Genomic DNA, 25,180 nt, shown 5'->3' on the forward strand with positions numbered 1-25,180 from the left:
TATGAGGATGGGGCCTTTGTCGGAAGCTAAATTCTACAAGTGCTAAATCTAGGGATATCTGGTATTAGGATTTTGGTTTTGTAAGATAGAATTTAAAGTGAGAGCACCAGCCCAAGACAACTGAGAATATGAATAATTCAGGGAAAAATCAAGTCTGAATTTGATAAGAAAGGCAGAAGTTTGAATATGAGGAGGAGGACAGGAACATATTTAAATATGTAGTTTAAAGAGATGGCATCTGGGGTGGCGGAGACAAGGGTATACTGATGCATAAGAACAGATTGAGAATAAAAGGGTCGAGGGCGATCTTCGGTGGTCTCCAGTGATACTAGGTTGTGGTTCACTTTTATGAGGAATGATGTCTGCAGCGAGGACAGGACTATTGACTTAAAGAGCTGAGAACCAGAGGTAGGGCTGGTATCACTCCTCTACAGACCTTCCTTCTAGGAAGGGTAGAATCAAAGTCCCTTCTGGTGTGTTCTGGTGAGTTACCAAAGTTGGAGAGGAGATCTCCGATTACTCCTCAATCCAGCACCTGAGATTGGTATTGCCCCTGGTACCCACTGAAATACGATACTTCCATGGTGTATTCCACTTCCTCATATCAGAGGAGTGGGCTGAAGAAGACAGTATAGCAGGGAATATGAGAAGATTGTCTATATGGCCATGACTTAGGATACTTAGGAATTTCATGGGGTTCTTTTGAAGATTTCTTTTTATCTGACAGGAAAACACAGAAATTAATATTATAAGTGAACTTTAAGTCATTGTATATAACCTTCACTATTGAGTTAGTGGTATGTGCCAGGCATAATGCCAGGAGCTGGGAGAAGAAATACTTAGAAATATGGTCCTATCTTTATGAAATGTACAGATAAGAAGGGGAATAAAAACATATAAACATCTACATGTCTCTCTGGGGCAGGTACTATGGCAAACTATGCATGAGACAGAGTGGGACATATAGGAAGATGGTTATTTTTTTTTCCACTTACAGTAGGAAGTGACATTGGAAGGTGGTCTTCACTGAAGTAAGTCTTCACACCTAGAGCAGTGTGGTCATGATGTCATGTATGGGATGCTCTGTGGGAAATACTGAGGATTTTATTACTATTGGAGGATAGGATTTAAGGCATGGCAGGTGGGGAGATAATACCTTCAAATGATCTCAATTCATCTTCTGTTTATCTCCTGTGCCACCATTGTAATTGGAGATATTCTTTGCTATTATTTACACTAGTCCAGTAACTCCTTAGCTGGTGTTCAGATATCTACCTCCTTTCCTCAGCACTTCTCCACATAGAAGACAAGATAAGATTTTAAATACAATTCTTAGCCCCACTTCTCATTTTTCTTAGGATAAGGTCCATTTTTTAAAAAAGATCAGTAATGTCTTACCCGATCTGGTCCCTGCTTACCTCTTCATACTTGTACCACTGTTTCTACTGACAGTCACACTGGTCTTTTCTCTGTCCTTCCTGTACCCCAGGCTGCTTCCTGCCTCAGGAACTTTGCAAGTTTTCCCCTTTCTCTGAATCTCTTTCCCCTGCCTGTGTACTCCTACTTATCCTCAAGATTCGTCTTGAATGACTTGTCCTGAGGGAAGCCTTTCATCACATCCCAGAATAAATTAGGTTCCTGCTCAATCTCAGTGAGTGCCCTGTAGTTTTTCATTGTGACAATTATCAACCCTAAAAATTATATGGTTATATATATTTTTATGTCTTTAATTTCTCTTTTCCACAAGCAGAGGGGTCATATTTGCTCTGCTCACTGTGGCATCTCCAGTGCCTGGCATAGTGTTTTGCAAAGCAGAGGCTCATTAAGTATTTGTTAAATAAGTTCATCTGATTGAAGACAGCAAAGTAAAGTAATGTGTTTTACTGCATGCAAAAGTAATGACCAATAAAAAAAAACCAAATCAAAACACCATCATCATTGAAACTAAGTAGCACTCTCAATCCTAAATACCAAATGATAAAGAAAAATCTATCAAGTGATTTTTAAAAAAGTTTGAGCAAGATGATTTCCCTCATCATAATATAAATAAATAGGAATTACACAAGTTTATGTATTGAAACAAAAAGACTCCCAGATATGGGTGAAAAAAAATGACATATTGTATACAAATAACATACTTTAAATGACAGAAAATTTGAGTATAAATTAATGAACAATATATTGGCAAATATTCCCATGGATAGCCGGCAAACTTGAATTCATTCTCATTCCATAAATTTGAAAAGGGCATGTTAAAGTCATAAAGGATATCATCTACACTGGTTATCTAGCTGATCAGAGTTCTTTTTTACAGTAGAAAAAGAGCTTAAGTGTAATAAAATCTCAGATACCCATTACCTTGACTCAATAATTATCAATATTTTTTCATTCATCTCCACTATGTGTTTTTCCCAATGATGTGTTAAAGCAAATTCTAGATATTATGTTATATCATCATAAATAAATCCATATGCATCTCTAAAAGATGTATACTCTTTGTTTTAAAAAAAACCACAATAACATTATTATACCAAACAAAATTAATTCCTTAATGCCAATTTCTTAACATCCTCTGATGCCTGGTCCATATTAAATTTTTCAGATTGTCTTCAAAGACTCTCTTTATAGTGATTTGTTCAAATCAGGATCCAAATAAGATCCACATATTAAATCCTGTTGAGTGAGTCTCTTCTAATTGATAACAGTTCCCTCTTCCACATTTTGCATGTAGTTCCCCATTTATATGTTGAGGAAATCTGGTAAATTTCTCATATTTTGAATTTGGCTGATTTCATCTTTGCCATGTTATTTTATTAAAAACATATAATATATATGTTTAAAAAACTTTTAAACATGTATGTATACTTTGTCTCTAGATTTAATTAGATTCAGATTCAGACTCTAGAGTTTTTTCTGTCTGTTCCTGGTTCCCACTTTTGGTGTGTTGAATTCACTCTGAGGGATAGTAGAAGAAAATTTATGGTAAACTTTCTGCCAGTTTGGTGGTATTTCAAATTCTGGTCTTCCCCAATTTTTCTGCTACTATTTAGTTTTCTCAGTCCTCAAATAATTGTCCACATATTCTGTCCAGGTTTTATAGCTACACTCAGCAGGAAGGGACAAAAAGGGGTTTAATTACCTCATCTTACTTGCAAAAACCTATTTCTGATTTGCCAAATATTTAGAAATAAGCTTATAAATAAATGCAAAGTTTTCATAATTTTTCATATCCAATAGGTATTCAGTAAAAATTATTGGAATTTTTAGAATTTCCATTTGATCTTTCTGGTGAAGTTATCCAAATCTTGATTAATTTTCATGAACAATTTAATCACAGTTATTTTGAAGTTCATGTACAATAACTCTGGTATATTACATATGACTGTACTGTTGATCTATTTTTTATGTTTGTGTTTAATTCTGGTCTCTGGATATGCCTAGTAATTTTTAATTTTCTTTCCAGATTTAAAAAAATTTATACTTTAATTTCTTTTTAGCCCAGGAGTTATTTAACAAGTGTGCTATATAATTTAAGGAAGAAGTCTTCATAATCTTGGGGTAAGAAGGATATTTTAAATAGGAATGAAAAAATCACTAATCATAAAATAAAAGATTGCTAAATATGACTACAATAAAATGGGGAAGTAATTTATTACTGTTTGTTTGTTTGTTTATTTATTTATTTATTTATTTATTTATTTATTATCACTGTTTATTAAAAGACTCCCTTAAGAGAATGCCAAAGCAAACTGAAAATGGGGAAGATATCTGTTCATATAAAGCACTCACATCTAAAATATGAAAAGAACTCTTCCAAGCAAATACAAAGAAAAAATGGGGAAGTAATTTGAATAGTAACATTTCGGAAGTGAATCTTTAAATGGCTGATGAGATTATGAAATGTCTTCATATACCATATTACACCCATTTCACTGGTACAAAATAGAGTCTGGCAGTACCAGGTATTGGAGAGGATGTACATTCAGATCTACAGGAAGATTTAAACCTTGCTAATGGAAGTGTAAATTCGTGCAACTATTTTATGGAAAGAGATTTGGCACTTTCTCCTAAATTTGAACATCCATAAACCCAATGATCTAGCAATTCCACTCCTAGGTATAGCCATGCATACAAGAGAGATATTTTAAGGCATTTTTATAGCAGCCTTGTATACAGTAGTAAAAATCTAGAAATGAATTAAGTGTTGCCTACTAGAAAGTAGGTGGATAAATTGTGGTTAAGCCCAAAATGGAATATTATACAGTAGTCAACATTAAACCAAAGTGACGGGCAACAAGATAGATTCATGTTTGCAGGATAATGTTTGTTGAATCTTAATTTAAAAAGGAACTCTCAATATGCAATGTGACACTTTTCCATAAAGTTTAAAATAGCCAAACTCGTACACACACATGCACATACACTGTCAGATGTATAAACACACACAAGCTTTTCAGGTATAAATATAAATGAAACAAATATTTACAATAAACAATTTAAAAAGAAAAGTGAGAGGATAGTGAACCCAAAATTCAGTACAATGATTACTTCGAGAGGGGCAGTTAGGAAGATGGGATGTGGAGGAGCCATATGGTAAATTGTAATTTGTTGTGGATATATTAGCTTTGGGTTGCAATCCTTTTCACATTATCATAATATCTAAGTAAAAGTCATTCATACAGGGTGCACGGGTGGTTCAGTGGTAGAATGTTTGGCTTCCAAGCGGGAGACAGGGGTTCGATTCCCAGACCATGCACTCCCCCCGCCCCCCCAAAAAAAGTCATGCATACATAGGAATGAAAATGTGTCACGAAGTGAGGATTATGGTAAATCTAATTCTGTTCCATTGAAGTCCAAAAAATAATAAAAGTTCTACAAGAAAAAATAGTGATTTTTTTTCTGATAATCATGAAGTTGGCAAGACAGAAACAATATAAGAAATGATTGATAAATGCGACTAAAAATTAAAAACTGTTGTTCAGCAAAATAATACTACATACAATGTCAGAAGACCCATCACAAAGAGAGGAGATGTCCACACATATTAGAGGCGAATTTTCTTAAAATAAAAGAGTACTTAAAAATCAAAAAAAAATGACTTGCTGGACAATTGGGGTAAGTATACGAGCTGGGAGTCCACAGTAAAGTAGACATACACGGCTTGTAAACATCTGCAAAGATGTTCCAGTTACCAGATATCAGGGAGATATCTCCCATATTTTAGGTTATCCAGTTGGCAAAAATTATGAAGTTTGGAAACATTATGTAATAATGATTAAGGGAAACAGGTTTTAGATACTTTTATACACAATTTGAAGGAACATAAACCCGTGCAACATCTTTGGAAGGCAAATAGCACTACATATCAAAGTTAAAAGGGCATGTACTCCTAGACCCAGAAGTCTGAGTCACACTCACAAAGCTTAGTTCTTGCACATGTGAGAAATGATATATTTTAAGGGATAATCGTAAAGGTGGAAAGCATCATAAAAGCAGCTGTTAAAAAGAATGAGCTTTATCTTCATTTTGCTGGTATTGAAATCTGTGTAATACTGTGAAGTGAAAAAGGATACAGAACAATGCGCAGTGTATGTTTCCTTATGTGTAAAAATCGTGAGTAGGGAAACATCCTGAACTGTGCTATCTAATATAGTAGCTGGTAAACCACATGTGACTTTAAGCCCTTGAAATGTGCTTAGTCTGAATTGAGATACCCTTTAATATAAAATGCACACTGAATTTAGAAGACTTAGTGTTAAAATGTAAAAGACTTTGTTAATAACATTATGTCAATTACATATTGAAATATGATTTTGATTATGAGTTAAATATGTTATTAAAATTAATTTCCCATTTCTCAAAGTTTTCGTACAGTGACTACTAGAACACTTAAAATTGCATATGTGGTTCGTATGCCATTTCTATGTGGACAGTTGTGCTGCAAACAGCTATGCACAAAGATGTTAAAAAGCAGTTTCATTTGGGGAGTAGAATTGGAGCTCTAGGAGATAAAGTTTTTATTATGTAGTCTTTTGCTTTTTGTAAATTCTGAACCATGTAAATGGGCTCTTTTAGAATAAACAGATGTGTAAAAATAGCTGTTAAATAATTGAATGTAGGAACTGGTTACTGTCTTATTCCTGGATTGTTTTCCAAGGATTAGGTAGCACTTGGTGAGCTCATCCCTTGATCACTTACCAAAGTGCCCAGTCTATTTTAACAGTAGCTTCAGTTGGGTTTGGAGTAGTGGTCACTGGGATTGGCCTGAGAGAGAACTGCTGTTCCTCACTTCCCCCAGCACTAGGCCTTATACTGTAATTTATCCTTGTCCATAAGACTGGCCAGGGAGAAATGAGGATGATAGAGGGACAAGAAAGGACAATTCAAAAAAATGAGTATGCAAACTATTCTTGACACTTGCAAATGGTAACAACTTGAGAGAAATGTTAACAACTCAAAAAATAAAAGTTGAACAGACTTCCATGTCCATCTTCAATATCCCTCAAATCTGGATGCAAGTTTGTCTCTCTAAGTGTGTGTTTATCTGTGCAAGAAAGTGTAGGTCCCTCATGGCCCACATAATAGATCTTTCTGAGCTTTGTAAAATACCATGCACCTGCCATTTAAAAGTCACGTCTAAACATACTCACTACCTTCCAAGTAATCTTTTATTTTTAATTGTAATATTATTTATGAGATTGCACTCACCAGGAATTCTGTGCTGCTGCAAAAGCAATGGCATGAAACACAATACATCAGGAGAAAGACATGTGCCGATGAAATATGGTCCTGAATGTCATCATTCCAGTGATGAATATTAGAATAGGGAAGGAAGAGTGAAGTTGAGCGATGAGTCTGTGTGCTGTGCATTCTTGAATGAATCCTATGAAAACTGTGGTAGAATTATTATCTGTATTCAACATGATATCATCATAAAGTTTTTGCCTGCAGAGGGACCCATTTTGCAAGGTAGCTAGGCATATACACACCAACACACTGGGGCATCCAATTCAGAAGACTGAACTCAAGCAAAGGTTAGGGAAAAATCAAATGATTGCATTTGAGTAAAAGTGAATCTCATGCCTCCAGGAATTTCTAACTACCTAGGGTTGACGGGCTAATAAGGATAGGCTGTGTATAAGATATGAGTAGTTTAAGAAAGTTCTGCGTGTGAAGTTAAATTCCTAGCTCTGAGAATTCTGGTTATATGTTTCTGTAATCAGGCAGTGACTCTCTCCATCTTCATATCCATAATTACCTGGTATTTAACCTTCAATAATGACATTATTGAATCTGAGGTGGCAGCCCTTTACTTCCGACATGTAATTTACTTCTCAATTTTCCCTTTCCCCTTTGTCCTTTAAATGGCTCTTAAACGCAAACAATTGAGGAAGGACTGCCAATCCCACAGAACATCAGCCATGATTATTTTTCTTGATAAATACTCTCTAAATTAATGTCCAGGTCCTAGTTTCAGTGAAGGCCTTCCCAGGTAGTATAGAATTATTTTGAAGTAGTGTGTGCTAAACACAATACAGCAGTGATCAGACGCTGAATATCTTTTTTATGATTTGCTAAAAAAAAAAAAAAGTGTTATAGCATATGTTTGCTGCTAGTCATGCCAAATGCAATTATTTACACAGATGTCTGTGTAACTCTGTATGGATTTCCTTCTGTCTTTTTTCTGATGGTAAAGTCACAAAAATTACCTTTTTCGTGAAGGTGAAGTGAAGAGCAAATCTCTTTCACTTATGTCTTTTTCCACAGATCAGTCTTCTCTTCCTGATCCTTTTGCACACACAAGAATTAAGAGAATACTGTATCTTAGTTGATGAGGGCTGTCATAACAAAGTACCCTAGATTGGATGGCTTAAAACAGAAGGTTATTGTCTCACAGACCTGGAGGCTGGAAGTAGGAATTGAAGGTGATGGCAGGGCTGCATTCCCTCTGCCATCTTTGGGGAGAATACCTCCTTGCCTCTTCCTAGCTTCTGGTGGTTCGTTGGCAATCGTCGGCGTGCCTCGGTTTATGGCAGCGTATCTCCAACCTCTGCCTTAGTTGTCACATAGCATTTCCCCTGTGTGGGTGTATGTCATAGTTCTTCTTCTTATAAGGACACTGGTCATATTAGTTGTAGGGCGCACTGAAAGAGAGACCACATAATTCAAAACTGCAAGCCAATTTGAAGTCTTTATTAGCTGGCCGGCAACTGTCTCAGAAACTTCCAAGAAGGAAGATTCAGAGAGCAGCCCCCAGAGGTTTTCAAGATGTGCTTATAAAGGCTAAAATCATGTTGTGGTTTTGCAGTTGCTAGCAAGCAAGCGTATCATAGAAGCAGTAAAATGCCATTAGCTGTTGCCAAAACACATCCTGTTCCCTCAGTTTCCTAACATTAGTTATTGTTTAACTCTTGGGGACATTCTGCCTCAATGTTGTGGGGACTTTCCCTGCTTGGGCCTGATTGATTGCTCCTGGCCCTCCACATTCCCTACTGGTTTTATGAGAGAATCAAATTGTTTCTTTACTTTGAGTATAAATTTGCTGATATTGGATTCCAAGGACTAATAATTTAACAGTTTGTATTTTTCTTTGCACGTACGAGGTTAGACAGTTGATTATACAGGGTCTAAACATTAAGCTTAATAATATGAGAATTAGGGGCCCTGCTATGGCAGACAAGAGCGTGGTCAGTCATGGGGATGAGGAAAATAAGTTTTCATATCACTGGCAGGGGTCCTGTCCACCGGGCCTCCAAGGTGGCTGACTGAAGCTTCTTTATCCAGACTAGGTCTCTGGGCTGCAACTGAAATAGATCTTTTTTAGAGGCAGGATTTGTTGGTCCCGGATGGGCTGCCTTCACCAGTTCCTGAGTTTGCTGGGTGGCAGATTGCCAGGCCTGTAATGATTTTAGAAGAGACTGGTTATTCAATTTAGCTATTTTTTCTTTTCCCAATTTAGGGATTAGTGGGGGTGGTTGCCCGAACATGATTTTATATGGGGTAATTTCCTTAACATAAAGGGAGTACATTTAGTTTTTAGGAGGGCAAATGGAAGGAGACTCACCCAGTTTTCACCAGTCTCGACCTTTAGTTTATTTAAAGTTGCCTTTATTGTTTTATTCATTCTTTTAATTTGCCCTGAATTCTGTAGCCTATAGGTACAATGTAATTTTTATTTGATATTTAATATTTTTGCTAATAATTGTGTAATTTGGGCGATGAACGTCAGCCCATTGTTGACCCCATTGCAGTTGGGAGGCCAAATCGGGGGACAATTTCAGAAGCTAGTTTTTTAATTATTATTTGTACTGTCTTGGTTCTGGTAGGAAATGCCTCAGTTCATCCAGAGGAGGTGTCGATGAAGACTAACAGGTATTTGTATCTATATGGACCAGGTAATATTTCCGTGAAGTCTATTTCCCACTGTTCCCTTGGGGCTTGTCTCCTCAGCCTAGTTCCTTGGGGCATTTCTTTCCCTTGGCTGGAATTTACCAGGGCACAGAGGTGGCATCTGGATGATACCTGCCAGGCTTGTTGTTGCAATCGGGGAATGTAGTAATCTCTCTGTAAGAGTTCAGTCAGTTTTGTACTGCCCAGGCGTGTACTTTGGTGAACGTGGGTAACCAAGTTTTTCCCCAGGTGCTCTGGCACTAGGATTCTCCCATCTGGGAGAATTTTCCAACCATCTGTTTTAGTGCCCAGAGTTTCGCCCAGTCTAATCTCTTCCCCGGTATATTTTGGAGGGCTCAGCAGCACTTGCCCTGGTAAAACAGGAAGTATCTGCAGCATCCCCACTGGTTTCTGGGCAACCTCTTTTGCTGTTTTATCAGCCAGGGCATTTCCTCTGGCGATTTGAGTTTCAGCAGTCTGATGTCGTTTGCAATGTATAACGGCCGCCCTTTTTGGCAGCCAGATAGCCTCTAGCAAGGTGAGTATTTCTGGTATATTTTTTATTTCCTTTCCTCCTGATGTCAAAAGTCCCCACTCCTGATATAGTGCCCCATGGACATGCACAGTTGCGAAGGCGTAGTTGCTGTCTGTACACATGTTGACAACCTTCCCTTTTCCCCACCTTAGAGCCTGGGTCAGAGCTATTAGTTCAGACCCAATAGCCCAACTGGGCTAGATTCTATAGCAAGGTTTTGGTTGCCTTTTTGCAGTCTGACAGGTTATTAACTGCCAGTAAGAGGTCGTTCACATATTATAGGAGGGTTATCTCTGGATGCTCTTGTCTAAAACGAGCCAGATCCTGGCTTAAGGCCTCATCGAACAGGGTGGAAGAATTTTTGAAACCCTGCAGCAATCAAGTCCAGGTTAGTTGTCCAGAGCACCCCCCCTCTGGGTCAGTCCATTCAAAAGCAAAGATGGGTTGACTTACTGCGGACAGGGGAAGTGAAAAGAAGGTATCCTTTAAGTCCAGAACAGTGTAGACCTGCTGGCTAGGAGGTAACAGGCTCAGGAGCATGTATGGGTTAGGCACAGTGGGGTGAATGGTTTCAATTCTTTTGTTTACCTCTCTGAGATCTTGCACTGGCTGGAAATCATCGATCCTGGGTTTTTGGACCAGGAGAAGGGGCGTGTTCCAGGCCGAATGGCAGGGGACCAGAATACCTGCCTCCAGGAGTCTTTTGATGTGGACTGCAATGCCTTTTTTAGCCTTTAAGCTTATTGGGTATTGTCAGAATTTGATTGGGGTGGCGGTGCTAGTTGGCTAGACAACAATGGGGGCTGGTGGGCAGCTAATCCTGGTAGGTTAGTTTCTGCCCATACACCTGGTATTTTTTCTTTAAATTCCTGCAAATATGGGCCTGGGGCCAGCAGTGCCATTTCTGCAGTAAGTAAGTACTCTTCTGATAAGGGGCAAGTGAGGAGGATTGCCGAGGGGGTTGTATTGAAGGACAGCTTGGCTGAATCTTTTTTGAAAGAGATGGTGGCTTGTAATTTCTGGAGAAGGTCTCTCCCCAAAAGGGGGTACGGACACTCTGGCACTATAAGAAGCAAGTGGGTGACAGTTCCTTCCCCAAGGTTAGTGATCCTAGTCTTAGTCCATGGATAAGACTTTGTCTTTGCCGTTGCTCCCTGTATGGGGACTTTTTCTTTAGATATGGGCCCTTCTGCCTGCTGGAGGATGGAGAAGGTCGCCCCAGTATCCACAAGAAATTTTATAGGCTTGCCCCCAATTTCTAAGGTGACCTTGGGCTCCCAGGGGCTCCATGGGATGGAGTCCTGGCCCCATCAATTCACCTCTTCAACTAGAATGGGGGCCGGCTTCAGTCCTTGGTCTTCTTTTAGGGCATTCATTTTTCCAATGTCCGTTTTCTTTGCAGTAGGTGCATTGGTTTGCACCTAGGCCCAACATTTTCCTTGGTTTCCCTTTCTTTTTTCAACAGTTTTCTGTTTACCTTTTTGTTTTTCCTGTTCAGCCATTGTGGATACTAAAATTTTGGATATTTTTTGGACTGCATGGTCCTGGGGTCATCTCTGTTATTAAAAGTCTTTTGGGCGATCTCTATCAGTTCAGACAGCACTTTACTCTTAAATCCTTCTAATTTCTGTGACTTTTTTCTTATATTTGGGGCCAACTGGGTGACAAATGCTATATTTACAGCTCGCCTATTTTTGGGCGCCTCTGGATCTATAGGGATATATAAGCGGTATGTCTCCGGGAGGTGCTCAAGGAAAGCAGCCGGAGATTCGTCCAGCTTTTGTAAGGCTTTGCTTACCCGAGATAAGTTGGTCGGTTTCTTGGCCGCCACTCATATTCCCCCGGGAGCAGAGTCTGGCAATACCGATCGAGAGCCTCCTTACCTCTATCGGTGTTGGGGTCCCATCTGGGATGGGTGGAGGGGAACACAGACTCTAATCAGGTTGACTCAGTAGTAGTTTACCATCAGGTCCAAGAATTAACTTTCTTGCCTCTCTCCTGACTCGATCTCGTTCCTCGGAGGTGAAGAGGGCCTGGGGGAGCTGTTGGCAGTCGTCCCTGTGGGCTGGTGGGTAAAAAAGACAGTCTCGAAGATAGAGATGAGTTCTTGGGACTTTTCAGAGAAAGAGGGATTCTGGTTTTTCCCATTATACAGATCACTAGAGGTAAAGGGGATATAGACCATGAAAGGTGGGCGTTTTTTCCCCGGGGCAGGGCCAACCTGCCTCAAGGGTAAAATTGGGGCTCCGAAGAATCCGGTGATTGTGAACCAGAAGAGGGGTGGCAAGCAGAGCCACTCCTGGTATGGGGGGACTGAAGGTCACCTCCCAGCTATCAGAGGGGCTTATTGCCGCCTCTTGGCTGTTTCTCCCCTCTGGTTTTAGAGGGGGCAGAGGGGCTGTTGGGTATGGGGGAGGGCCCATCAAGAGCAGATCTTCCGATGGTCCTGTCAATACTGGGACCCCATTAGTCCTTTCTTTTTTCAGAGGTTTTTATTAAGAGGGCCATTTTGACTCTGGGGGGGTCTTTCCTTTTGGGACTCCAGGCAAGACTATAACCACTTGGGTTTTTCTGTTAAAATTTCAATCCAAATTATATATAGGGGATTTGGTCGGGGTGGCCTGGATTACCAAAAATTGTCCTTTGGACTTTATAAGCTATAGATAGGTCTGTGGTTTCCTCAGGAGGCTACCCAGAACCAAAAGTTGACTATTCCCATGAGCAGAATTTTTCCAAGTTGAAGGCATTGACAGGGGCTCCATAGTCTCTGGCCTTCTGCTGAAATTCCTGGAAATTTGTCAAAAAACATTGAAGGGGAGTACAGACAGATGAACTTGACTGACCCATGGCAATTATGACAAGAACGACACAGAATGTGATGAGACCAACAATTGAGAGGAGGGACAAAATGAACCAAGACAAACAAAGCATTATTCCTATTTGATTCCTAACCAGAATCCTGGGCGACGTCTTGCTCCAGGACTGGACCTTGGACATAATGCTGCGTCTTCCAGAGGTCCTCACTAATTCCAATATCAGACCTGTACTCACTGGTGAGGTTTCCAGAAACAGATGGCTCCACCAGATTTTGTATAATTTTGGAGGGTTCTGTAGAACTGGCCTGGTCCCTGGTCCTTCCTTGGGGTGGTGGAGGAATGTCTCTCCGAGGCCTTCCCCTAGGCCGGACCTCAGTTTCAGGGGCGATCCCCAGGACCTGTGGTCACCAGATGTCCCATTAGGGATGATCTCGCTGGGGCCTCCAAATGTTGTGGGGTGCACCGAAAGAGAGACCACATAATTCAAAACTGCAAGCCAATTTGGAGTCTTTATTAGCTGGCCGGAGACTGTCTCAGAATCTTCCAAGAAGAAAGAGTCAAGAGAGCAGCCCCCAGAGGTTTTCAAGGTGTGCTTAAAAAGGCTAAAATCATGTTGTAGTTTTGCAGTTGCCAGCAAGCAAGCGTATCATGGAAGCAGAAAAATGCTGTTAGCTGTTGCCAAAACACATCCCATTCCCTCAGTTTCCTAACATTAGTTACTGTTTAACTCTTGGGTACATTCTGCCCCAGTGTTGTGGGGACTTTCCCTGCTTGGGCCTGATTGATTGCTCCTGGCCCTCCACAATATTGGATTGGAGTCCACCTTAACCCAGATTGACCTCATGGTAACTAATCACATCTTTCAAGATTCTATTTCCAAATAAGGTCACATTAATTGTACCTTGGTTTAGGACTTGAATATACCTCTTTTGGGGGGACACAACCCATAACAAATACCCACATTTGTTTCTTCAAATAATTAAGAAAATACTTTAAAAAGAAACATGTCGATTGAGTAAGGAAACATGAATGTGATCATGAACATGATTGGGGACTTTGGTGCTTTGAAATTGGAGGATTTTATCTGTGAAGAATTACATTCCAGTGGAGTAGAAGCTGTATAGAGAAGCAAATGTGCATTTTTCCATGATTTTATAAAATACATAATGTACTCAATAGTAAACATTACTGATGGTTGGTCAACTAATATCTTTTGTGCACACAATATGCCCTCTGTGCTGGCCTCTGAAAATATGGATTCTCAAAGCTTATAAATAATGCTCTTGCTGTTGGCACCTCTTCTTTCATTTAATGTATTGCTCAATTGGATTTTATAAGCCACTTATCTGCTATTATGCAGAAAGCCCTTTAAAGGTAGTGGAAGGAGAATGTTACTTTTGGGACTCAATGTCAAGAGTTTTTTTTTTTTTTTTTTTTTTTTTATTCTACTGGTTAATATAATAGAATATTATTGTTGAAAGGACAATTACAGGGCATGTCCCTAATATCAAACATAATGCAAGGATCTATTTTATATTTTTAATTCATAATTTCCTTGGCTTCCACCCTTTCTTTGTGTTCTCCCCATCTTTTGGACCATAGTATCTTGTGGCGGAGGCTGATGTTGTGCTCATACTCCCACAGGTGTTATCAGTTCGGTGTTCTTTAGCCAATCTTCGGTTTGCAACTTTGGGCTTTTTTTTTGCCGTTGGAGCCCATTCAGCCCACAAGCATAAGAGGCTCAGATTAACCAAAGTATTAATGCTTCTGAGAACAGTTTCCAACTAATGACTTACAGCAGTTGAAATCTAAAGATCCCCAGCTTCCTTTCTCATTGGAAGAATAACTATGAAGCGTGCATTCTACACAAGTATACAGAGTGCACCTATAGGAATAAGTTCCAGTTGCCTACTGTAGTGATTTGTTTCTAATGTACTTCTTTTTTTTGTAATGTAGTTTTTATTGGCTTACTCCCTTCTTGTCTCTTATTCTGACTCCTCTACCAGTGTTTCTTGGGATCACCTCCTAAATAAACTACTTGTATTTAAATTTTGCCCCAGCTCTGCTTCTGGGGAAACCCAAACTAAGCCATTTTTACACCCTGAATCTTCCTCTTTTCCATGTTGTTCTAGTTTGCTAGCTGCCAGAATGCAACATACCAAAAATGGAATGGCTTTTAAAAAGGGGAATTTATTAAGTTGCAAGTTTACAGTTCTAAGGCCATGAAAATGTCAAATTAATGCAAGTCTATAAAAATGTCCAAATTAAGGCACCAATAAGAAGTTACCTTCACTCAAGGAAGGCTGATGAAGTTCAGGGTTTCTCTCTCAACTGGAAAGGCACATGGTGAACATAGCAACATCTGCTGGCTTTCTCTCTAGGCTTCTAGTTTCATGAAATTCCCCCAGGAGTGTTTTCCTTCTTCGCCTTCAGAGGTCTCTGGCTGTAAGGGCTCTCATGGCTCTCTTGTAGATCTCGAGATTTTTCCAAAATGCTTCTTCTTTTAAAGGATCCAGTAAACTAATCAAGACTCACCTGAAGATAATCTAATCAAATTTACAACCTGCAGTGCTGAATAGGGATTAAAAGAAATGGCTACCTCCACAAAATGGATTAAGAGTAAAACATGGCTTTTCTAGAGTATATAATCCTTTCAAACTGGCACAGATGTTTAAATGTTAGAGTAGTCAAAGGCTCAATCCTTGGAACTCTTTTCTTAAAAAAGACTTATTTCCAAAGTAAATACAAACATGCCTACATTTTCTAGTATCATCCAAAGTTGTACCTCAAACTTTTCCTTATTTTCAGAACTTAGTTATCTAATTGATATCTATAAATTACCTTCCCCAAACAAATTCTTGAATTTCTCTCCCAAGTGATTGGGATTAAGCATCCCATAATATTCAGTTATCCTATAATATTCATAGTTTTGTCATTGAGACGTTCAAAATATGTCTCTTTCATCTATAATAGGAAATACTCTCAAATATTTAAAGAAATGACTATGTTTCTTTTCCTCTAGGATTCTTTGGGATCAAAGTTAAATAACCCTACTTTCTTAAATTGTCCTCATGTAAAAATACCCATAGATTTTTCATATTCTTCTCTAGGAATATCCTCATTTCATTGTTTTTCTCAAAATATGGCAACTTGAATTACATCTGATATTTCTTTTATGATCTAACCCTTCTGGGGTATATCGCACACACACACCCACACACCCATAGACACACACACATTTTATGAGTGTATATGTGTCCTTGGGAATTCTGTATGTTGAGCTTCTCTGTACATATCAGCAGCATAATTTGTTACTGAATGGGGGCTAGTTGCGCAATGTGCACAGAAGCCAATGAGTGACACCAGGATTTCGAGAAAAGAAAGAGCTTTAATGTGAGGTCAACTGGCATGGAGACAGGACAGGCTCACATCTGTCTTCCTGATCTGAGAACTAAGGGAGATTTTATAGGGATGCGAGGTGAGAGGTGGGGAAAGAAGGTGGGAAATTTGACTTGGCACAGTCCAATTGGTTAATTATAGAGCTGTGGATTTTAGGCTGGATCTTCTTTATAGAAAGACTTCTCACATTTGATTTGCTTCTGATGTCTCCCTGTCTACATAATCTTGGTTCCCAAGAAGGGGACCTCTGTTCCTGATGTCTCAAAGGCCATCTAAAGCACATCAGTGTTTTCTTTGTATGCTCATGTTCTGTGACTTGCTGTTAAACAAACTCAGAATAAGATGTTGTATAAGGATAGAGGATCCCTGCACAAACCAGTTTTGGCTTGCATCTGGTTTCATTATTGTTCTGTTATTGTTTTTAATAAAACTAAACAACTGTAATTAAACAAAACAACAAACAACACATCTTGACAGGTTTTCACAGAACAGTTTTGATTTTTACGTATAATTTTAACTTACTTTCTAAATCAGAAAAGAGCACTGTGAGAAGGTTAAAAAAAGTAGTATAAAATAAATCTGTATGAAGACAGAGAATGCAGTGGCTATTTTGAGTAGTTTTTTTCTTTGTGACATTTTAACTTAATGGCCTTCTGTCCTACTCATTCACTCATTCTTTCTTCGGGTAATCTGCAACTCTCTGGGGATGCTTGAATGAGTGTAAAATTTGAAAGAAAGCAGAGACTACTTTTTCTGACAGAAGGCAGAAGTTTTTTATTCCCTCATCAACTAGACTTAGGTTAACAACAATTTTTTTTTTTGTTATTGTTGCTATTTGTTTTTTTGTTCAAGAAGATGCATGTAGGAATTGCCAGGCTTTAACACGGAAACATTCCTACTGAGATGGCCGGAGCACATGTTCTAAGTACAACTGATCACTAGTAAGGAAATCAGAAACTTTCTTGAGTGCTAATGAAAATAATAACAACATTGAACTTAACATATTCATGGCATTTATAGTTTTCAAAGCACTTTTGTATTACATCTCTTCCCTCTCTTCTTTCATTCCTTTGTTCATTTTTATCAAGTGTGTAATGTGTGCTGGGAACTGTGCCAGATACCAGGGATACAAAATAAAATAAGACATTTTCCCTAACTGTTAGGAGGAGTTAATCAGATTTACCGAGGCTGCCTTTGTTACAGCCCTGATCACCATTAGTTCACTTGTAAGGTAACTTCTGTAAACTCCAAGAGGACCCACCACATTTATACAACAAAGTGGATTTTCTGGGCCCCTCCCTCCCTGTGAGTCAGTATGCATATAACAGTTTGGTGTGCATTTTAGATATAAGTCAATGGTTCCTCAATTGAGTACTAAAATGTCCCTGCAGCTAGGTCTCTCTATCTTCAGCTTTGATGATAGGAACACAGTGTTAGTCTCTGTAAAAGGCCCCTGTGATGAAGTTCCCTAGTCCACAGTGGAGGGAATGACATTATACTGTTATCTGTAACCTCTCCCAGCTCCATAGACCTTTTCCGTCAAAAGGAAGATCTGTCAACTTGAACAATAAACAGACTTCCAGGCCTCCATCAAAGTTTCCCTGAGCAAATTATTTAGCCATGTGCATCTTGGTGACATTTTAACAAACCAAATAGGAAATTCGATTGCCCCCATCCTAAACTTTAAATTACACTTTCTAACTTTCTTCATTTCCCAAAGAATCCATAAATGTTGTCTTCCTGATTTTTCTTTGTTCCGGATTCTCTTTGATCCGAATACTGCATATAAAACTGGTTCTTGCAGTCCGTAGGGGAGGCAGATCTTCGACCATGAGGTTACTGTCTCTATCACATCACTTTCCTTTGTGACCAAACTGGTGTGGCCTGTCAATTCTGCTGCAACAGGCAAGAACCCCAAAGACCCACGGGGCCCCCTTCACTACCAAAAGAAGACTTGAAGCACTGATTCTCAGAAATTAAAAGCAGAAGCACACTATAAAAACCTAACTAAACTCAAAACACGCAACACCAAAGTTCCTATCGGTGCTCCAGAGATCGAAATGGATAGCTCTAACCAAAACTGAATTTCCCAAGAAGAATCCAGATAGAAGAGACTCCTTCTCTGAATGGCTTAACATGAAAATAGTACCCAATCTGGAGTATGCCTAGCAGTAAGAAATTGGTTTGTAAATTAGCTTTATGATGCAGAGTTTAAATATGATGATATTGATAGAACATGAATGTTGGTTACAAGTGCAAAGGAGGCTAAAATTACTAATGATACCCAAACTTAAAATCTATGCAGTTCACTGACTCTGTGCTGTGGCTGGTCAAGAATTGGACTTTCCCCATTATTAATTTTTAAACACTGCAGAAGAATAAGATAATAACTTTTTCATGTATATTGGAGGACTTGAACATTGAGGTTACAAGTGCTGATATAACTTAATTTCAAAATTAGTGAATGAGGCTCCATTTAAATGAGACTTTTTAAATTGCATTGAAACCCAGCTGTTTTAGGAAACTGTTGATTTTTAATCTCAGCTTGATGCAAAGGAGGGTAGGGATAATGTCAATAATACCAGACAGGGGTGGAAGCCTTCTATACTCCTTTATTAAGTCAAATGAGATTTGCATTTATTTTGACTTTGTGGGTGACTTAATAAGGAAAAGGCCATTGTTTTCAAATTCTAAGACCAGTGGAATCTTTTTGTTTTTAGGGTGTGCTTTGTGGTGAGAACATTGGTAAGCTTTAACTGCAGACATGTGGAACTTAGTGGATCAGCATCATTTTTAAGGAAATCATAGCCAAGCATTAGTGGGCAGATTTATTTCTCCCATCTAATGATGTGAGAATTGAAAAGGGGTTTGATGTCCCAGTTTCAGTGTAACATGCTGCATTACCTGTTTCTGCGGGAGGTGTAGGAGAGCATGTCATGTCTGTTTGATATACGATCAGTATCTTTGGGAATTCGGTTTATTAATTACTTGACAGTGAAGATGTAGAAATAATTGAAAGGTGATGGGCTGTGATGTTCTTTCAGTGGGCAATGCTTATTGAAACAGGCTTCCTGATATCTTAAACCTTGAGGGAAATGGGAAGGCTTTGGCCCATTCATTATGTCTTTTTGTTGTTTTAAAAGGTTGCTTCCAAAACTGCCAGCCAACCTGGATTTGTAGAGGAAAATGATGAAAGCTTTTAAATAATTCAACAAATATTTGCTAAGCTCTTATTCTGTGCCATTTCCTGTATTAGCTATTTAACATTGTGTAAACAAAAACCTTGAATGCCTGACTTTACAGCTTCTATTGACTTGAATTGGCAACATGTGGATGTAGTCAAAAGAAATATTTAAAAGCTTACCACCAGAATCAAGGGTGCAGAATGTAGGAAATGCTTTATTGAAACAGACCTGTGTAATCAAAAAAGAATTGATTTGTGTAATATAACCACTCCCGGGAATGGGCAGTCTGGTGTAGTTGTTAAGGGTCTGGCAGCCTGGGCTTAAACCCCGGATCTATATTCACCAGCTTTACAGCTTTTGCCAAGTGCATAGCTTTTGGACTGTAACGTGGGGTGGTTATGCTGATTAAATAGGTGAATTCTTTTAAACCATTTAGAGCAGTGCTCTATACATGTTATTTATTTATTTATTTTATTACTCCCATTCTGGGATGTTGCCATTTTAAATGGCTTCCTCTTTATTTACCCTGTTTATTTATTATTTTTTTTTTTGCAAAATAAATCAGAATGGTATGTCTGGCAGAAAATATACAAAATCAAGACTTAGCTATTTTAAAAAGACCATATCCATACCTAATCCAAGAGCTTTTAAGGATAATATTTGTATTTGTCTTTATAAATTTTCCTGAATGTAAAAGTAATGGTTGTTATTGAAAAAAAAAAATCAAACAATATAAGAACGTCCTAAGGCATAACTTTCTTTGTACGAATGTAAATACCCCTGTATATTCACATGCCATTATTATAGTGAACAGTATTTTGCTTATTTTTTTAAAGGAGCTTTGTTTATTTTGTTAGCTGCCAGAATGTGATATATCAGAAACAAAACAGCTTTTAAAAAGGAGGAATTTATTAAGTTGCTAGTTTATAGTTCTAAGCCTGTGAAAACGTCCAAATTAAAGCAAGGCTATAAAAATGTCCTATCTAAAGCATCAGGGAAAGATAACCTTGTTTCAAGAAGGCTGATGACATTCAGGGTTTCTCTCTCAACTGGAAAGACACATGGAGAACATGGTGGCATCTGCTAGCTTTCTCTCCAGGCTTTTGGTTTCATGAATCTCCCCCGGGGGCATTTTCCTTCATCTCCAAAGGTCTCTGGCTGCTTTTTCCAAAATGTTTCCTCTTTTATATGATTCCAGTAAACTAATCAAGATACACCTGGAATGGGTGAAGTCACTTCTCCCTCTGATCAAAGGTTAATGCCCACAATTGGGCATGTAGATAATCTAAACAAGCTTCCAACATAAGTATTGAATAGGGATTAAAAGAAACGGCTGCCTCCACAAAATAGATCAGGATTAAAACATGGCTTTTCTAGGGTACGTAATGCTTCCAAACAGTCACAAGCTTTACTGGAGCATGACTTACATACTGTGAAATTCACCAAGAGTAAATTCAGTGATTTTGAGTAAATTAACAGACTTGTGCCACCAACAGAACAGTTCAGTTTTAGAACATTTCTATCACAGAGAGATTTCTTGTGCCCATTTTGCTTACAATTCCTGTTCCTATTCCAGCCCAAGGCAACCATTAATTTACTTTCTGTTTCTATAGATTTCCTTTTCTGGACATAATGGAATCGTACTATATCGTTACTTTGCAGCTAGTCTTAATTTAGCATAATGTTTTTGGGGTTCAAACATGTAGCATGTCTCAGTAATGCACCTTTTTAACATAATATGTCATTTGTATCTCTATATATTGGTTACAGAGATTTACCTGATTCTTTTAATGGCTATGATTATTTCATTCTATAACTATAACATGTTTTTAAGGCATTCTCTTAGATCTTTAAATTGTTTAGATTATTTCCAGTTCTTCATTATAAACCTACACATTTTTGTGTAAATATCTTGGTGAATTTGTATTACAATTTCTGTAGGATAAATTCCTTAAAGTGAAGTCTCTGGGTCAAAGAGTATTTTAACTTTTAAACTTTCATGCACATTTTCTAAATTGCTTTCCAAAAGATTATACAAATTTACACTCCCATCAACAATATGAGAGTACTAGCTTCCAGATAGCTTCATGAATACTGTTATCTTCAATGTGATATCTGTTTTAATTTATATATATATAACATATATATATATATATATATATAACATATTTATATATATATTTAATTTCCAAGTACATTTTAACAAGTAGTTATACAATAGATTTTAAAGTTTGGTATGGGTTATAGTTCCACAATTTTTCATTTTTTCTTCTAGCTGCTCCAAGACACTGGAGACCAAAAGGAATACCAATATATTGATTCAGTAATCATATTCATTTGTTAAATCCTATCTTCTCTGTTATACTCTTTTTTTTGTGATAAATAACATATATACAAAACGATAAATTTTAGAATACATTGCAACAATTAGTTGTAGAACAGATTTCAGAGTTTGGTATAGGTTATAATTCCACAATTTTAAGTTTTTATTTCTAGCTGCTCTAAGGTACTAGAGCCTAAAAGAAATATCAATATATTGATTCAGTACTCATACTCAATTGTTAAAATTGACCTTCTCTGTATAACTCCACCATTACCTTTGATCTTTCTCTCACTCTTTAGGGGTATTTGGGCTATGGCCATTCTAACTTTTTCATGTTAGAAGGGGCTGTTGACAGTAGAGGATAGCTGGCGCCTTTCCGTTTCAGGACTTATCTAGTCCAGGGACCTATCTGGAGGTTATAGGTTTCTGGAATGTAATCACAATGCATGGAACCTTTGTAGAATCTCACATAGAGCCCTAGGTGTTCTTTAGGGTTGGCAGGAATGATTTTGGTTGGGGTTTGGCAAGTTATGATGGTAGCAATGTCTAACTGAAGCTTGCATAAGAGTGACCTCCAGAGTAGCTTCTCGACTCTATTTGAACTCTGTCAGCCACTGATACCTTATTTGTTACCCTTCTTTCCCCCCTGTTGGCAGGAAGACATTGTTGATCTCATGGTGCCAAGGCCAAACTCATCCCTGGATGTCATGTCCCACGTGATGGGGAGGGCAATGGTTTCACTTGCAAAGTTGGGCTTGGAGAGAGAGAGACCACATTTGAGCCACAAAAGAGGTCCTTGAGAAGTAAGTCTTAGGCATACCTATAGGTAGGCTAAGCTTCTGTGCTGCAAACATAAACTTCACAAGAGCAAGCCTCAAGATCAAGGGTTTAGTCTATTGGTTTGGGCGTCCCTAATGTTTGACACAGTATCTGGGTTTCCCTGGTAGTAGCCTTTAATAATTCCTTATTGTTTTTCCTATCCCTCAAGGGACTTTGCCAATACTTTTTTATTTTTATATTTTTAACTTTTTAAATTATATAGTATAACGCATATACAAAGCAAAGAAATAAAAAAGCAATAGTTTTCAAAGCACTCATCAACAAATAGTTACAGGACAGATCCCAGAGTTTGTCATGGGCTACCATATGATCCTCTCATATTTTTCCTTCTAGCTGCTCCAGAATATAGGAGGCTAGAGGGATTAAGTATTTTTTTTAATCATCACAATTGACTTTTTTTCCTTCTTTATTTTGTGAAAAATAACATATATACAAAAAAGCTATAAATTTCAAAGCACAGCACCACAATTAGTTGTAGAACAGATCGCAGAGTTTGATATGGGTTACAATTCCACAATTCTAGGTTTTTACTTCTAGCTGCTCTAAAATACTAGAGACCAAAAGAGGTATCAATTTAATGATTCAGCATTCATATTCACTTGTTAAATACTATCTTCTCTGTATAACTCCACCATCACCTTTGATCTTTCCATCCCTTTCTATTTCCATAGTTTGGGCTATGGCAATTCTAAATTTTTCATATTGAAAGTATCTGTCACTAATATGGGGTTGGGAGATGGAACTATCTGATGTTCTGGAGCGACTAGGCTAGGTTTCAGGACTTATCTGGACCAGGGACCCATCTTGGGGTTGTAGATTTCTGGAAAGTTACTCTAGTGCATGGAACCCTTATGGAATCTCATATATACCCTAGGTGTCTATACAGGATTAAAGGTGCTCACTCTTATAATGAATATTTATTTGTTAGTGAAATTAAGCATCTTCATATTTGAGTGAGCCATTTGTTTTAATGTCTTAGTGGATTATCTGCTCATGTTTTTAAAGAGATTATATATATATCAAGAAATCAATAAGAAAAGGTAAATATATATATTTTCTTATTGATTTGTGTAGAATATTTACATGTTTAAAACCTTTTTTGTTTACTACTTATGTTGGTTTTCTATTGAGCTTAACTACAGAAGTTTTTTGTTTTGTTTTATTTTTTCATGCAGTGAAATCTATTAATCATTTTCTTTAAGGTTTCTGGTCTTGGTGACATGTTTCACCTTTCACACCCTAATACTTTATAATACATTTATCTATATTTTGTTTTAATAATTTATATTTGCTTTTAAATTTGTAATTCATATGGAATTAATTTGGCTGCTTTTAAAATAGTTATTTCTTATTTTCTTTTTCATTTTTCCTTACTCTACGTGGAACAATCTGATTTTCTCCCCTTTATCTCTCTAGTTATTTGGAAGTGTTTTGTATCTTCCTTATCTTTCTACACATTAAAAAAAACATGTTTTAATATTTAGAGGTAATTTTACAGTTTTTATACAACTCTTTCCAAATAGAATGAAACTTTTGGTTTTATTTTATTTCATGTCACCTAGTTTTTTTACTCAGTATAATGTTATCTGAAATCTTAGTTAAAAATCATTTGGAATTTTAGTGTTTACTGGTTTTCTTATCACTACTTCTTTATTGTTGTGTCTTTCTCTTGCTTGAGGTTTGTTGTTTGTTGGTTGTCTTGGTTTATTTTTACTTTGGCTGGAGGTCTTCATGAGTACTGTTTTATCAGAAATTGATTTTTATGTTGTATTCATTCTGAGTATTACATGCTTTGAAATGTCCTTCTTATACTTGCATATGGGGAGTAGTAAATTCAAGTCCAGAGGTGGGAACTTTTTACAGTGGAAGAACAGAAAGTTTTGTGTGACAGGTGTGAAGTGAGAGGGTATGAAGGGACAGAGGTAGGAGATAGGTGCCAGAAGCAGGTGAGCACAAACATTTGGGACATGGAGGCCCTAGTATGAAACTTTGAGTTGTATTTTCTTTGGTACCCAGAAACCACATACAGCAGTCTGGGTCTATATTGCCATATTCCCTTGAGTTCCTCGACCATTTTTGCTCTTCCACACCCAACATCCAGCGCCAGTGGCTGTTGTTAGGATAGCCCCAGGCTGCTAGAGTCCACTTAGACTGCTTGTCCATGCCTAGAGATATTTGTCCCCTGGAGGAGCTCTTAATCAAGGACTATTAGGTACAGAAGAAAAAATACCCAAATGCTCATGCCCTTCATGCAGGCTGCTCTGAGCTCAGAGTGACCAGTGCTGTTTCAGGCGTTTCCCTGTAGGATGGAGCTGAAGTTGCCATCTGCTGGATTTCTTAATTTTGTACCCTTGTTTGGCTTCCTTCCATTCCCAGGCCCACTTTCCCATTCCCCTGATTTCCCTGGGATACTCTAATCAATCACTTTCATGTGAATTCTCATCTGAAATCCTCAGGACCCTATCTCAAAACCCTGGAAATATTTAAGGAAAGGAATGACCCATCTGCTGGTTCTAGATGAACTGAGTCCCACTTATTATTTATTTGCTTACAAAGCTCCCTTCAATAGATCTACATATATCTCTGAGATAACACCACATTTATTCCATCTTTGACTATCGACAAAGTAGAAATTGAACAATGCAATTGTCCTTAACCAGAAAGTCTGTCATCTTCACTGGAAACTAGAAAT

The 25,180-nt window shown here is 37.9% G+C and overlaps 1 long non-coding RNA gene across 1 annotated transcript in view; it reads right to left on the reverse strand.

The window, feature by feature from the left end:
- Positions 1-22,060, reverse strand: part of LOC143662582 (uncharacterized) — a 43,398-nt gene extending 21,338 nt beyond the window's left edge. Inside the window, exons 1-2 of the long non-coding RNA XR_013165439.1 lie at positions 21,923-22,060; positions 11,809-11,990 (exon numbers count right to left, since the gene is read on the reverse strand). This is a non-coding gene — a long non-coding RNA (uncharacterized LOC143662582). The remainder of the gene's footprint in view (positions 1-11,808; positions 11,991-21,922) is intronic.
- Positions 22,061-25,180: the final 3,120 nt, after the last annotated feature.

Source organism: Tamandua tetradactyla, chromosome 18 (genome assembly GCF_023851605.1).
Source record: "Tamandua tetradactyla isolate mTamTet1 chromosome 18, mTamTet1.pri, whole genome shotgun sequence".
NCBI classification, from domain to species: Eukaryota; Metazoa; Chordata; class Mammalia; order Pilosa; family Myrmecophagidae; genus Tamandua; species Tamandua tetradactyla.